This window comes from Dermacentor variabilis, chromosome 6 (assembly GCF_050947875.1).
Source record: "Dermacentor variabilis isolate Ectoservices chromosome 6, ASM5094787v1, whole genome shotgun sequence".
NCBI lineage: Eukaryota > Metazoa > Arthropoda > Arachnida > Ixodida > Ixodidae > Dermacentor > Dermacentor variabilis.
This window is the reverse complement of record NC_134573.1, coordinates 193,366,784-193,381,386: the sequence shown is the minus strand read 5'-3', so window position 1 is coordinate 193,381,386 and position 14,603 is coordinate 193,366,784. Positions and strand designations below refer to the sequence as shown.

General features: G+C 45.7%; 1 protein-coding gene across 6 annotated transcripts in view; it reads right to left on the bottom strand.

Moving 5' to 3' along the window:
- obe (activating signal cointegrator 1 complex subunit obelus) overlaps positions 1-14,603 on the bottom strand; it is a 465,382-nt gene that overhangs the window by 449,645 nt on the left and 1,134 nt on the right. The gene's annotated exons all lie outside the window — the stretch shown is intronic.

The window sequence follows — 14,603 nt, the reverse complement described above, 5'->3', positions numbered from 1 at the left end:
TTGAAGGATGGTGGGAACACTGTCTTAGAAAGATTGGCCGCCCTATATACACAATGCCTCATGACCTCGAACATACCGGAATCTTGGAAGAACGCTAACATAATCCTAATCCATAAGAAAGGGGACGCCAAAGACTTGAAAAATTATAGACCGATCAGCTTACTGTCCTTTGCCTACAAAGTATTTACTAAGGTAATCGCAAATAGAATCAGGAACACCTTAGACTTCTGTCAACCAAAGGACCAGGCAGGATTCCGTAAAGGCTACTCAACAATAGACCACATTCACACTATCAATCAAGTGATAGAGAAATGTGCAGAATATAACCAACCCTTATATATAGCTTTCATTGATTACGAGAAAGCGTTTGATTCAGTCGAAACCTCAGCAGTCATGGAGGCATTACGGAATCAGGGTGTAGATGAGCCATATGTAAATATACTGGAAGATATCTATAGCGGCTCCACAGCCACCGTAGTCCTCCACAAAGAAAGCAACAAAATCCCAGTAAAGAAAGGCGTCAGGCAGGGAGATACGATCTCTCCAATGCTATTCACAGCGTGTTTACAGGAGGTATTCAGGGACCTGGATTGGGAAGACTAGGGGATAAAAGTTAATGGAGAATACCTTAGTAACTTGCGATTCGCTGATGGTATTGCCTTTCTTAGTAACTCAGGGGACCAATTGCAATGCATGCTCACTGACCTGGCGAGGCAAAGCAGGAGAGTGGGTCTGAAAATTAACCTGCAGAAAACTAAAGTAATGTTTAACAGTCTCGGAAGAGAACAGCAGTTTACGATAGGTAGCGAAGCACTGGAAGTGGTAAGGGAATACATCTACTTAGGGCAGGTAGTGACCACGGATCCGGATCATGAGACTGAAATAACCAGAAGAATAAGAATGGGCTGGGGTGCGTTTGGCAAGCATTCTCAAATCATGAACAGCAGGTTGCCACTATCCCTCAAAAGGAAAGTGTATAACAGCTGTGTGTTACCAGTACTCACATATGGGGCAGAAACCTGGAGGCTTACAAAAAGGGTTCTGCTGAAATTGAGGACGATGCAACGAGCTATGGAAAGAAGAATGATGAGTGTAACATTAAGGGATAAGAAAAGAGCAGATTGGGTGAGGGAACAAACGCGGGTAAATGACATCTTAGTTGAAATCAAGAAAAAGAAATGGGCATGGGCCGGACATATAATGAGGAGGGAACATAACCGATGGTCATTAAGGGTTACGGACTGGATTCCAAGGGAAGAGAAGCGTAGCAGGGGGCGGCAGAAAGTTGGGTGGGCGGATGACATTGACGTTTGCAGGGACAACATGGCCACAATTAGTACATGACCGGGGTAGTTGGAGAAGTATGGGAGAGGCCTTTGCCCTGCAGTGGGCGTAACTAGGCTGATGATGATGATGATGATGATGATGATGATGATGAATATTCATTAATTGTCACGTGAGTCGTGCTACGTTTCTTCAATAAATATATTGAACCATCCACTCAAATTACTTGCAAAGGTTAATTATTGGGCCCAAGCATTACAATAAGGGAAGAAATAATTTTTTGCGATTACTACCGAAACCCCCACTTTGCTTTCACGAAGGCATTACCCTCTTTGAAGGGATGTCAAAGAGGGCAATGCCTTCGTGAAAGCTGTCGTTTGAAGGGATACATTTCACTGAGAAATGGAATGGGTGTACCTTAAGAAAGCAGAATGTGCAATTTACTCAAAGCCTAATGTTCACTAGCTATTCCTTGTAACCACTACACTGTAATGGCAAAAATAAGTTACATTCACAAATCTTATGCCATGACCGAAGGGGATATTACGAGATTCGCAGTTTGTTTCTCCGGTGTTCTTGGTGAGCTAAACAAGGCATCTTGTTTATTTCTAGGGGAAATTAGGGGCATGGTACGGATAAGGTGCAGGCAATGCTCCAAATGGGTGTGTTAAATGTACATTTTCAAATAGAATAGGTATGCAAGCGGTCCATAGCCTTATTAGTCTGTTTTACGAGCAGTGTAAGACTTAGACTGCTACGCTTGCATAATTACAATAACAACTAAGATGAAATTGTACGAACATAAGAGGAGCAATACGCCAAGTTTATGTGCGATAGTAAATGCATGTTCATCAAATACAGCATAAAAAAATTGAGAACAAGTGTTCGAAATTATCACGCTACTGCTGTTGTCTCAAGAGAGTTTAAGATACTTTATACTTTGAAGGAATAGGCAGCATTTCAAGTGGAATGTGTTGCATAGTTTTATTATTTCTGGGTTATTGAGAAGCATTACGAATAATCATTGAACTCTAATTTTTTTGTACTTACTTTGTCATGCGTGATATATTAGTTTCGGCTGGTATCCTCACTGAACTAAAGAAGGCAGCTTCGTTAGGTTTGGTGACTGTAAGGACAAATTAATGGGTGATGTGGAGGTGAAGTTCAAAATAGATGGCTTTCGTAATAAATTACGTATGCAAGCACTCCAGCGTGTCTGAGCACTTCTATAGCGAGAGCGGAAGAATTGAGCCCGCTGTTCTGGCAGCACCATAAAAGCCGCCAAGACCAAATTTAGCGAAAATTGGTGGTGCCCAATGGAAACTTCCTGCGTGAAGTGGTTGGATCAAATACAGCTTTTGTAAAGATTTTCTTATTCATGCATTAGACTGTGTGATATGGCCGCTATCAACAATGCTTCTCGGTGTCCTGACATAGCTGTAGTTTACAACAGGCTCATATTTTGTGGAAAGTGGAGGGGGGCCATTGTAACTGCAATGTGTGACAAAATTTTTACGTTCCTGGTCCGGTTAAAAGCGTAAGTAATAATAAGCCGTCGTTTTTCTTTCCTTATTTTCCTGTGTCATAACACCTTCCGTCCTTGTTTCAGCGATGTCCTCCATGAACTAAACAATACATTTTGTTTATATTTGGTGAAAATAAAGGGCGCATTATCACCAATATGAAAGCAAACTTCGAAGATAGAGAACGAATTGTGATATTTTTAGTATATTATGCATGTAAGCTATTCGGAGCTTTATGAATGTGTTTTGCGAACAAAGAATCTATCGCATTGCCCTGAAATAACTGTGAACTCAATAGATATCAAATCTAGTAGAAATTGAGTGTGTGGGAAGGGTAGGGGAGGCATTATAAAGCACTAAAGCATTGCGCACCCTCCTCAGCAGTTGTAGTGGTGGTTCTTAACAGGTCCGGTCGCATCCACTGTCGCACGGCCGAGATGGAGAGTCCACTTCTTTAATGTGTGAATACTGCAAGTAATTTATGTTGATTGTATGTCGTCACCTATAATCTCGATAGTACTTTTACCTAAACTAGCGATACATTTATCTTGTAGACTTAGACAGCAAGTACAATTCTTTGTTGAATTATTTAAATTATTTGTAGCAAATGTGCCTTTTTATGTATGCTGTACTGCTGCTACTGGGCGCGATCCGAGGCCACTGTGGGTGCACTCATTGCCTTTTACCCCTGTATCATCTTGAGATGTTGTATAGTTGCAAGAGATAAATGCAAATTCAGCTCATTTTTCGGGCCCCCATGGTTCACCATGTGTGATTGATAAATAAGTCCCTGTCGGTTAAATATACTTATGAGAGAAGCATTTCCAGGCTATTTCACTTATTGTATATATATATATATATATATATATATATATATATATATATATATATATATATATATATATATATATATATATATATATATGCACACACATAGAGAGAGAGAGATAATGAAAGGTCAGACCGTCTGCGGTTCCCCCCCACACACACACACACAAACACGCACACACTCTAGAAATAGTTGGTATGCCACAGCATGTCTTTTACTGCCGCAGAACATCAGACAAAGCCCTGAGGGCCTGCCAGTACACTTATTAGGCACATCGGTGCTCATCCTGTGACAAAGGCAGCGGGTGCCCGCGTGTCCCGCGAAGATTGTCCTTTCCCACGCTTGTTGAGCTTCACCGCGTAATACTGATGTAGTGAGGCGAAGCTGACTTTTGGCAACCGGCATTATGCAACTCTTCGTGCTTTCCGAGCTTCGAAGCCAATATCGAGGACCACAAAGGCGGAGTCAGTGCCATTACTGATAGCGACGAATTCTTTCAGTGAAAAACACGGCACAGAATGCCAAGAAGCTTAATAGCGAACGCAGAAGCAGCTAGGCCTAGCGTTGCTGCGGTGGTGGCTACGGCTGCCAGCGGATTTGCGTGCGAGAGCGTTCGAGGAGCGACGAGGTAATCAAAACGGTGGCGGTGGTGGTGGTTTTATTAATGCCGTTTCGGACCTGCCATGACGGCTGAAAGTCTGGAAAATCGGATGGCGAAGGGTTCTTGCTTCCGAAATTTCAGACATTATACATAGGCTCTATGGGGTACGTGGTGGTGCCGCGAAGCCGTCCGAATTATCTGGAGTCCGGAAAGTCGGTCGTTGACTAAACACTGGCAACTCCTCCTACTCAAGCCAGCTTTACCGGGACTTTCTTTCCCTTTCAATGAAATTACAGCTTATTTTCCCTGATAGAAGCACAAATTCCCCGAGTTTTCCCTGAGTTTTTTTAGACTATTGAAAATCCCTGAGAATTCCCAGTTTTCCCGGTTTTCCCAGTTGATAGACACCCTGATAATGAACCCTGTATGAGCACAAGCGCACACTCAGGCACTGTTGTGCACAAAAAGAAACACTGCACATATGCATTACAGTTGCATGTAGCTGCAATCTGTTAGCTACGTAGCGTAGATACTGCGGTCGCCACAGGGTGCCGTAACAAGTCAGCTGGTTGAGCGCACTACGGCTCGCTGAGGACAGCTGCGTTTGGCGCATCGTAGGCACTGAAATTGGAAGTAGTGGGGTCTACATGAACATCCCCACTCAAGTTTGAGCTGTGCACCATGGTGACATTCTGTAGGCGGAGCGTCGTAGGCATGTCCCACTCCACCGTAGCCTTTGCAGTCCAAGGCATTGAAGAAGGAACAAGAGCACAGCAAATGGTAATATGCGGGGGCCTTTGATTGCCAATATCCCCGCTTCTTCTGAACGCATAGATGTACTTTTTACATAATTATTTCTGAAATAGTCTATAATAAGTTCAAATGACTTTGACAAAGAGTGGTTCAAGGTCCGTTTGAAGAATGAAGTGAAATCGCACAATCAACTGCCGTGCGATCTGCAGAGGAGCTTCCAAGCAAACACGTGCCGACAAGACCACTTGTCAAGGCCATTTAGTCATCCAGTAGGTTCCAAACTGTGGCAGTACAACTCGCTCCACAGGAATCTGCGCTCATTGGTCGCGTAGCCTTGGCTCTGGTGCATAGAACTCAGGAAGGCAGAATCAGAGCCATTGGCTTTTATGCTCCTACTGGAAAGGTTTCGTCAATGCTGCTTTTTTGTCATCACATGAGGCAGCAACAAACATTTATCATTATTCATGGCTCCACAAATGTCTTTATGTCTAGCAACGATGTAATTAAATCAATGTAAAAGAACTTGTGTGATTTTCACACATTTAGGGCCTTTTCAGTTTATTTTTCTTTAAATACAATGAATAGGTAAAAGACAATATACAGACAAGGATCAGTATATTGTCTGTATACAGGAGGATCTGTATATACAATTGTGGACATGAAATGTCCACAATCAGTTAACAGTGCTTATTTTCATCTGTAAACATGTACAGTGAAAGCTCGTTAATTCAAACTTCAATAATTTGAATTTATGGATAATTAGAACTGTACGATTTGGTCCGGCCAAGCTCCACAGAAGTCTATGCATAAAAAAGCCCGTTAATTCGAACGTGAGAAGGTTCTGCCACGGATAATTCGAACTAGGCGCCACCGTGCCGGCGGCTTGGCGCCTGGCACACGGCCAGAGAAACGTGCCTACTGCCTACACACAAGGCTGCGTCGCCTCCGGAACGGAGAGAACGGCGAGAGAAGGCAAAATCTGGAAAAATCTAACCAGCGTGGGGTCGGACAGAAGGCAGCGGCGGCTGCCTCCTCTCTGTTCTACGTTGGCCCCCGAGACTTCTTGCCCGTCGCAAATCTCGGGGGCTTTGCAAATCTCATTTGCTGACTATGTCGACGTGGACGAGAGTGCAGTGGGGTGTGGGGCGCTGGCAGATGAGGACATAATTTCTCAGTTCAGAAGCAGTGAACCTGTCGCTGCCAGTGACGACAAGGAGGAGGAAGACGAAGCGCCAGTGCGCCCCTCCGCTGCGGAGGTCATGGCTGGATTGAATGCTGCCCGTCTCTTCTTCAGTTTTGAAGAAGGCAAAGAGGAGGCCTTCCGCCACATTCGCTCGTTAGAGCAAAAAGTGCTAGCTGTCGCCTTCAAGAAAAAAAGGCAGGTAACAAGGAAGGAAGGAAGGTTGTTGGCAAGAACTGTATGGACACCTATCAGTGCTGTCACATGGGTGTTGCCGGCTTCCAGGCTTCATAACATGTCAATAATACTTCTTGTCGGTTCGTATCCATCCTGCTGTCAGAGGTACATCCTGGAGGTAATACCTGATCACTTGCAACCCCCCTGTAGTGCTCTTCGACAGGGCGGCCAGACTGACTTTATTCCAGCCAGGGGAAACGCAGCAGGTGTACTTACAGAGTTTCGCACTGAGTACCGCCCCGACGTAACGATTCGAAAGCGAAACTGTAAGCCGAAACAGGATATCACACGACCCCCCTTCCTCCTTGTTTTTTCCATAGAAGCTGATAGTTTTTATCACTTCAGAACTGTGTAGCCTGTAATGACAGAGCTCACATGCATGCAATCCTGTTGGTTGTGCTTTCAGTGCCTCTCTAAGTGCTGAATGTATAGGGAGACAGATAGTCCACCAAAGCAAGCATAAAGTCAAAGCCCCATGTACTGAAGGTGCGCCTACTGCAGTGGTGTAGCCAGAAATTTATTTCGGGGAGGGCAGGGTTCTCTGTGGACAACTACCACCACTCCCCCCCTTCACCTCTCTCTCTCTCTCTCTCTCTCTCTCTCTCTCTCTCTATATATATATATATATATATATATATATATATATTGAAAGGGGGATTATTGCAGCTCGTTCAAGGGATCGCAAGTAGCTCTTGATCACAAGTCCTAGCCCTTCGCATCAGCAGCCTGAGCTCGGGTCTCGCACCGCAGCGGTGGCAGTGCACAAAGCGTCACATGCATAATACCCACTACAATTTATATATATATATATATATATTCTTGTCTGGGGACTGCTAAAAGTGCCTTTGCGAGACAAACTTTTAGCACTCTCCAGACAAGAATGCTTTAACAATGAGGATGCACGTTTTTTGCATTGCCGAAACAACACTATCCGTAACTTTGGAAAAAAGCATTTCATAGCTAAGGCATGCAGCCACTTCGCATCAAATTATGCCATCATCCTTATGCTATTTTTCAAAATAATTATACTAAACAAAACTAAATTTTTTTTTTTACGAATTGATGCATTTATTAATGTGTGTCGATGACCTAGCTGGTACGTACATGATTTGGAAAAATGAACAGTGCTAAAAGCGGGGTCAAACAAACACAAAACAGCGCACTATCATGTGCCTTCTTGCTTGCAGGCCAAACTTGTTGCAGTCCAGGTAACAGTGGAGTTCACCGTTGTTTTCCAGTCAGATCTTCTAGTGAATGCTAGGCCCACGGCTACGTACGGAAGAGGGCGGGCACTATTTTGCAAGTCACTCAACTGCACTTTCTGAATACAGGAGCAAAGCTTTGCACTAGAACTTCAATACTATCACATGATGCAAGTTTCACTCACTTTCGGTGATGTGCTGTACGGCTTGTTTGAAGAGATGTTTCGAAGTAACTTGTGATCATGGTAACGCCGGAAGAAGTAAAGAAAGCCTTGCGAGCTATGCAAATGGGGGAAGGCAGCTGGTAGGATCAGGTAACAGATTTGTTGAAGGATGGTGGGCAGATTGTTCTAGAGAAACTGGCCACCCTGTATACATTTTCAATGCCTCATGACCTCGAGCGTACCCGAATCTTGGAAGAACGCTAACATAATCCTAATCCATAAGAAAGGGGACGCCAAAGACTTAAAAAATTATAGACCAATCAGTTTGCTGTCAGTTGCCTACAAACTATTTACTAAGGTAATCACAAATAGAATCAGGAACACCTTAGACTTCTGTCAAGCAAAGGACCAGGCAAGATTCCGTAAAGGCTACTCAACAATAGACCATATTCACACTGTCAATCAGGTGATAGAGAAATGCGCGGAATATAACCAACCCTTATATATAGCTTTCATTGATTACGAGAAAGTGTTTGATTCAGTCGAAACCTCAGCAGTCATGGAGGCATTACGGAATCAGGGTGTAGATGAGCCATATGTAAAAATACTGGAAGATATCTATAGCGGCTCCACAGCCACCGTAGTCCTCCACAAAGAAAGCAACAAAATCCCAATAAAGAAAGGCGTCAGGCAGGGAGATACGATCTCTCCAATGCTATTCACAGCGTGTTTACAGGAGGTATTCAGGGACCTGGATTGGGAAGACTAGGGGATAAAAGTTAATGGAGAATACCTTAGTAACTTGCAATTCGCTGATGGTATTGCCTTGCTTAGTAACTCAGGGGACCAATTGCAATGCATGCTCACTGACCTGGCGAGGCAAAGCAGGAGAGTGGGTCTAAAAATTAATCTGCAGAAATCTATATTAATGTTTAACAGTCTCGGAAGAGAACAGCAATTTACAATAGGTAGCGAGGCACTGGAAGTGGTAAGGGAATACATCTACTTAGGGCAGGTAGTGACGGCGGATCCGGATCATGAGACGGAAATAATCAGAAGAATAAGAATGGGCTGGGGTGCGTTTGGCAGGCATTCTCAGATCATGAACAGCAGGTTGCCATTATCCCTCAAGAGAAAAGTGTATAATAGCTGTGTCTTACCAGTATTCACCTACGGGGCAGAAACCTTGAGGCTTACGAAAAGGGTTCTACTTAAATTTAGGATGACGCTACGAGCTATGGAAAGAAGAATGATGGGTGTAACGTTAAGAGATAAGAAAAGAGCAGATTGGGTGAGGGAACAAACGCGAGTTAATGACATCTTAGTTGAAGTCAAGAAAAAGAAATGGGCATGGGCAGGACATGTAATGAGGAGGGAAGATAACCGATGGTCATTAAGGGTTACGGACTGGATTCCAAGGGAAGGGAAGCGTAGCAGGGGGGCGGAAGAAAGTTAGGTGGGCGGATGAGATTAGGAAGTTTGCAGGGACGACATGGCCACAATTAGTACATGACCGGGCTTGTTGGAGAAGGAGAGGCCTTTGCCCTGCAGTGGGCGTAACCAGGCTGATGATGATGTGATCATGGTATTGTAGTCACCACGCGACGCATAATGTTATTTGATCACACTCGGGAATTGATGAGGCAGACAGTCCGAAGCAGGGCAGCTTCCTCTGTTTAGAAGCCTTTGTGAAAATTATGGTATCCATAGCTCGCAGTAAAATAAGGGCCAGTAGCTCAGAGCAATTTGAAAGCGTCGTGTCTCCTGACACCGTTTTATTCTGAATATTGCCAGGACATTTACTTAAGAAGGGCTCTCCGCAGCAAGCAACATGTGTTACGACGGGGTAGATGAGTCTCAGGTATGCAAGTGGTGACGGCCGTCTGGTGTTGAGCGATCGGGCACTGACGAGATGCTTTTCCTTGTGGGGTGCACACGCGCCCATCTTCCCCCGCATCGTCACGGTCACGTCGAGAGCCGATGTAGATAAGGGAGAGGCGCGCTACACCCTCTTCCGCTTCTCCCTCACTCTCGCGACACGCGCACCCTTTGTCCCCGACTCACGGGAAGATATCTGATGGGCGAGGAAAACATTCCCCTCACAAAGGTAAAAAGATACTAAACAGCGCCACCGGGGAGGCCCTCTCTCTCGGGACACCGGAGCCCTAACCTGCCGGACTGGAGTACCTGTCGAAACGCGCGAGTGACCTCGTTTGCCTGACTATCCAGGGCAACAAGGCCAGCCTATTATTACTTATTACAGAGAGGGCTTCCCTCTGCCAGTGTTCTTTGCTGGTAGCAATAAAAGTCATTACAGCTGACGCCGCTGGTTGCCTCATTCGTTCGAACCCGACATAGCCGCAATTCCCACACTATGGGTTGGGGAGTACCACAGAGCGACTGTGTGGGACTAGATCTGGAGCTCGCCTTAGCCGCACGCTGAGTGGAACCCCCCCAACCTATGTTCATAATTATCCGCTAACTTGGTTTTTGGCGCATTTTATGCACCCCCTCCCCTCGCCTCCTTATATCTATTACCCTCTTCTCCCTCTTAAAATTATTTTTCGTTAGTCACTGTCACACTCTTCAACATTCACCGAGTTGTTGAATGGTGCGACAGCCCCTAACATTCCTATATTTCTGTTTCTGCGTGGACTGTGAAGCCATTCACCTACCTACCCTCCCACCTGTTTGTTGTGGCGGTTTCTTACTCTTAAAACAGTCAAGAAGCAAGGCAACAGGGGCTACAAATTATACACTGGGAACTATCTGCAAACAATTAACCTGCTGCTTTGATCACCAAGGTTCAAAAGCTTGCGCTGAACCTCAAGTCCCCAAAAAAAGAGAGTTTTGCGGAAATACACACGCATCCCATATGTGCCTTGCATAAGCGAAGTGTTGTCCGGCATCTTTTCAAAATATGACTTGCATGCTGCACATGTGCCAGCAACCAAGCTACGGAACCAAGTCGTTAACATGAAAGACAGCGAAGCAGATGACAAATTCCCAGGAGTGGTATACAGAATAGCTTGAGATGACATTGGCAAAACTGGAAATTTCCCATGGCGATTGAAAGAACATAAACATGATGTTGAGGAAAAATTGTCACTTGTCGAACGAACTGGAGGAACACGTGCACAAGTACAATCACAAGACAAAATGGCACAATGCCTCAATCATCTGGAAAGAATGTGACCACAAGGGTGCTGCTCCAACCTTTGTATATACAAGTGACAGAAAACACTATAAACAGAACCGATGGTACCTTGCCCCAAGTTTCCTTTCACACTCTAAGTCACATGATACTCATATAAACTGACCACGATGCCTTGTCTGCGACACTGTGAACAAGGAACCCATACGGGTTTCGAAACGTGTAATATTTTTAATTGCTCAGTGACCATAACTTTTGTTTTGTTAAAAATATTACTTGCGTACACCTCGTATCTTTGGCAATACTGCAACGACTTGTGAGATGGAATATAATTACAATGAGCATGTCAGAGCCTAAATTTTCGTTAGGAAGCAACATAGCAGTGCCGTAACATAAAAATAAATGGAAGCCCATCACATCATTCAACTTGCACATGCTTGCAACACATTTACAATGGAGCCAAATGTTTTCAGAAGCTAAGTAGTTAACTTTAGTAAGACCAATCTACCTATAGTGGATAACCACTTAATTTGGCTTTCAGACTCATTAAAAACTGCACCAATTGAAGTGCTGTGGCTATGCAGCAAATGAACTTGCTTTTTCAATTGTTGGTGCTCCATCCAATAGAATGTTTTGCCACAGATGATGCTTTGGTGTACCATGCCATACTGCGAGATACTCATGCACTATATTCACCTATTCTTTATATTGTTATCGAAAGAATTTCATTGCATTATGCAATTACTCAGGTGTTCACATGCACTCAAAAGACAAGCAATGGTATCTGAACTAGTGGCACCTTCTTTTTTTTACAGTTTGGGAACTACAAGCTGCAAAGCATTTATAGGCATGTAAATGGGCTCATCAAAATTGTATTGTAGGCTTATGCCTCAGGAGTGAAGGAAGGAGACAGCTGGCCCAAATCAATGCCAAAATAGAACCGTGAGCCGTGGTTTCGTGTGCCACGGCCAGGTGCCGTTTTTATTTTCTTCTAATGCGGGCACACACTATCCAGGTTCTAGGCGCCGTCCAAGGGAGGGCGCTACACCTGATGTTGGTTGTAAATTCCACAATATAAGCGAGTTGGCGGAGTTCTCGTGACACGTACTTCAATGAGTTGGTGCGGAAAACATATACCAGTGGCTTACGATCAATCAGCACGTAAAACTGGCACCCTTCCAGAAAACACAGAAAGTGCTGCACCGCAGTGTAGATGGCTAGTAGCTCTCGGCTGAAGACACTGTAGCGGATCTCAGCAGGTAGTAGCTTCCAAAAGTAAAAAGATGAAGGTCTCCACTCAGAGTTAACGTGCTGCTGTAACACGGCTTCGACGGCCACACTGGAGGCATCCACCATCAACCAAGTAGGGGCGTTGCTGCACAGATGGATAAGAAGCATTGCGTTCGCGACTGCTTGCTTGGCAGCAGTCGCGAAATGGCAGAAAACAGGCCGGCAGTTGATCAAAGGAGTTCAGTGAGCGGGAGAAGCAGCTCTGCACAGTGAGGTATAAAGTGCCTGGAAAAATTCGCAAGCCCCAGGAATTAGCGCAACTGGCGCAATGTTGTAAGCTGGGGATAATCCTGGATGGTCTTGATGTCGGATGGGAAGGGCGTATACTCTCGTATGATATGTCGTGGCCCAAAAACTCGAGCTCAGATGCACCAAAAATACACTTGGAGGCATTCACAACCAGGCCATACTGCTGTAGATGTTGGAACAAAGCACGTAGATGGTGCTTATGGTCTTCGGGCATTGGGCTGGCCATAAGGACATCATCAAGGTATAAGAACACAGTAGGGAGGCCCACGTAACCTCAGCAACAAACCACTAGAAGGTTTGAGTCGAACTGCGGAGTCCAAAAGGCATCATGATGGCCTTCTTAGGTATGTCAACGGGTTCGATGGGAATTTGGTGGTATGCCTTAACCAGGTCCACTTTGCTGAAAATGGTGCCACCGTCAAGGCGTGATGTAAAGTCTTCAATGTGAGACAGTGGATGGCTTTCATGGACAGTCTTGGCGTTCAACCCTCGATAGTCTCCACAGGGACACCAGTCATCGGGATCACGCTTGGGCACCAGTTGCAGTGGAGAAGCCCACGCACTGGACTACTGGCATATGATGGTGAGCTGTGCATGTGGTCAAACTTCCATTTGGTGATAGCTAGACGGTCCCCAAACAAGCGGCATGGTGGAGCGGCTGCTGGTAGACCACGGGTGACGATCTAGTGTGTCATCGTATGTTTAAGCGGCTGAGTGAGGTTGCATGACTTTGTTAACTCCGGAAAATCCGCCATGTTCTTTTCGAGCGGAGAGGAAGGTATCAGCGTGAGGATGCCCATGGGAGCAAGGCCGGACAGGACTCCAGCGTGCGAAGATGTCGCACACTGACGTTTAAGTCGAAGTATGAGACAAAGTCCGTGCCAATGATCGGGTAAACCACGTCTGCGATGACAAAGACCCATCAAAAAGTGCAGCGAAGGCCAAAGTCGAAGGTGAGAGATCGGAGTCTGTGTATCGCTACAGACGAGGCGTTGGCAGCACGAAGCAACTGCCCTGGAGAACTTGTCGGTTACCATAAAAAGGCAGCTGGGATGACAAGCAAGACTCCACGCCGTCGTCAGTGATCCCGGCGGGCATTTCCCGGCCACAAACAGGGAAGTGTGCACTCTGTGGCTCGGTGTCGGAAACGCAGAGGGCTGGAACTCTGAGCTTGACATGTGTGCGAAAGAGCGTGATGACCAAGACGAGGCGAATGGGTCCTCTGGAGTGTGGCAATTGAGGCAGCGAGCTCATCGATGCAGGTCTCAATGCGTGAAATCGGCGAGTCTGTAGGCAGTAACACCGCAGTGACGGACGGGGAGGTCGCCTCATGAACCTGATAGACGAGCTCCCCGAGAAGCTGTCACATTCGGCGCAGCAGTTGGGAGGGGCGCCGGTCGCCAAAGTCCTCCTTGGTAAGGAGCTGCTGGAGGCGGGTGCGTTCTGATGGTATGAATCTCTCCAGTGCCTTAGTCTTGAAGTGCTGATATGGTGCAGCGCCAGTGAGGGCAGACGGAACATCCAAGAGCTCGCTGGCAACATCAGGGGGAAGGACTGAGGCGACGTGGTAGTAGCGTGTCGTTTCCGAGGTGATGCGGTAGAGGCAGAATTGTGCCTCAACTTGCGAGTTCAGGCGCCAGAAGGGTGGGAGGCGAAGCTGCAGCGATGAGACGTCCTGCGGGCATGAGTCCTGTTCCATGGAGGGTTCAGGCAGATCAGTCATCATTGTGTTCGTTGTAGGTCATCACTTGTAGGCTTATGCCTCAGGAACGAAGGAAAAACAGCTGACCCAAATCGATGCCAGAATAGAACCGAGAGTCGCGGTTTCATGTGCCACAGCCAGGTGCCATCTTTATTGTCTTCTCATGCGGGTACGCACTATCCGTGTTCTAGGTGCCACCCAAGGGAGGGCGCTACAATTCAATGAACGGTTAAAGAGCATTAAGGAACAAAAAGCTTCCAATATTGGAGAAGTCCTCAAATGTACTCACTTGCACATGGCAAAGTGCTTCTAATGGTAAGGTTATCTGAATTTCCTGTGCAACTCTCCTACAATACATGTCAGAGCAGTGTTTCTGGTGTGAACGAAAACAAATAATTAAACGATAAATGACTTCTCAACAAAGCTGCTCAATGG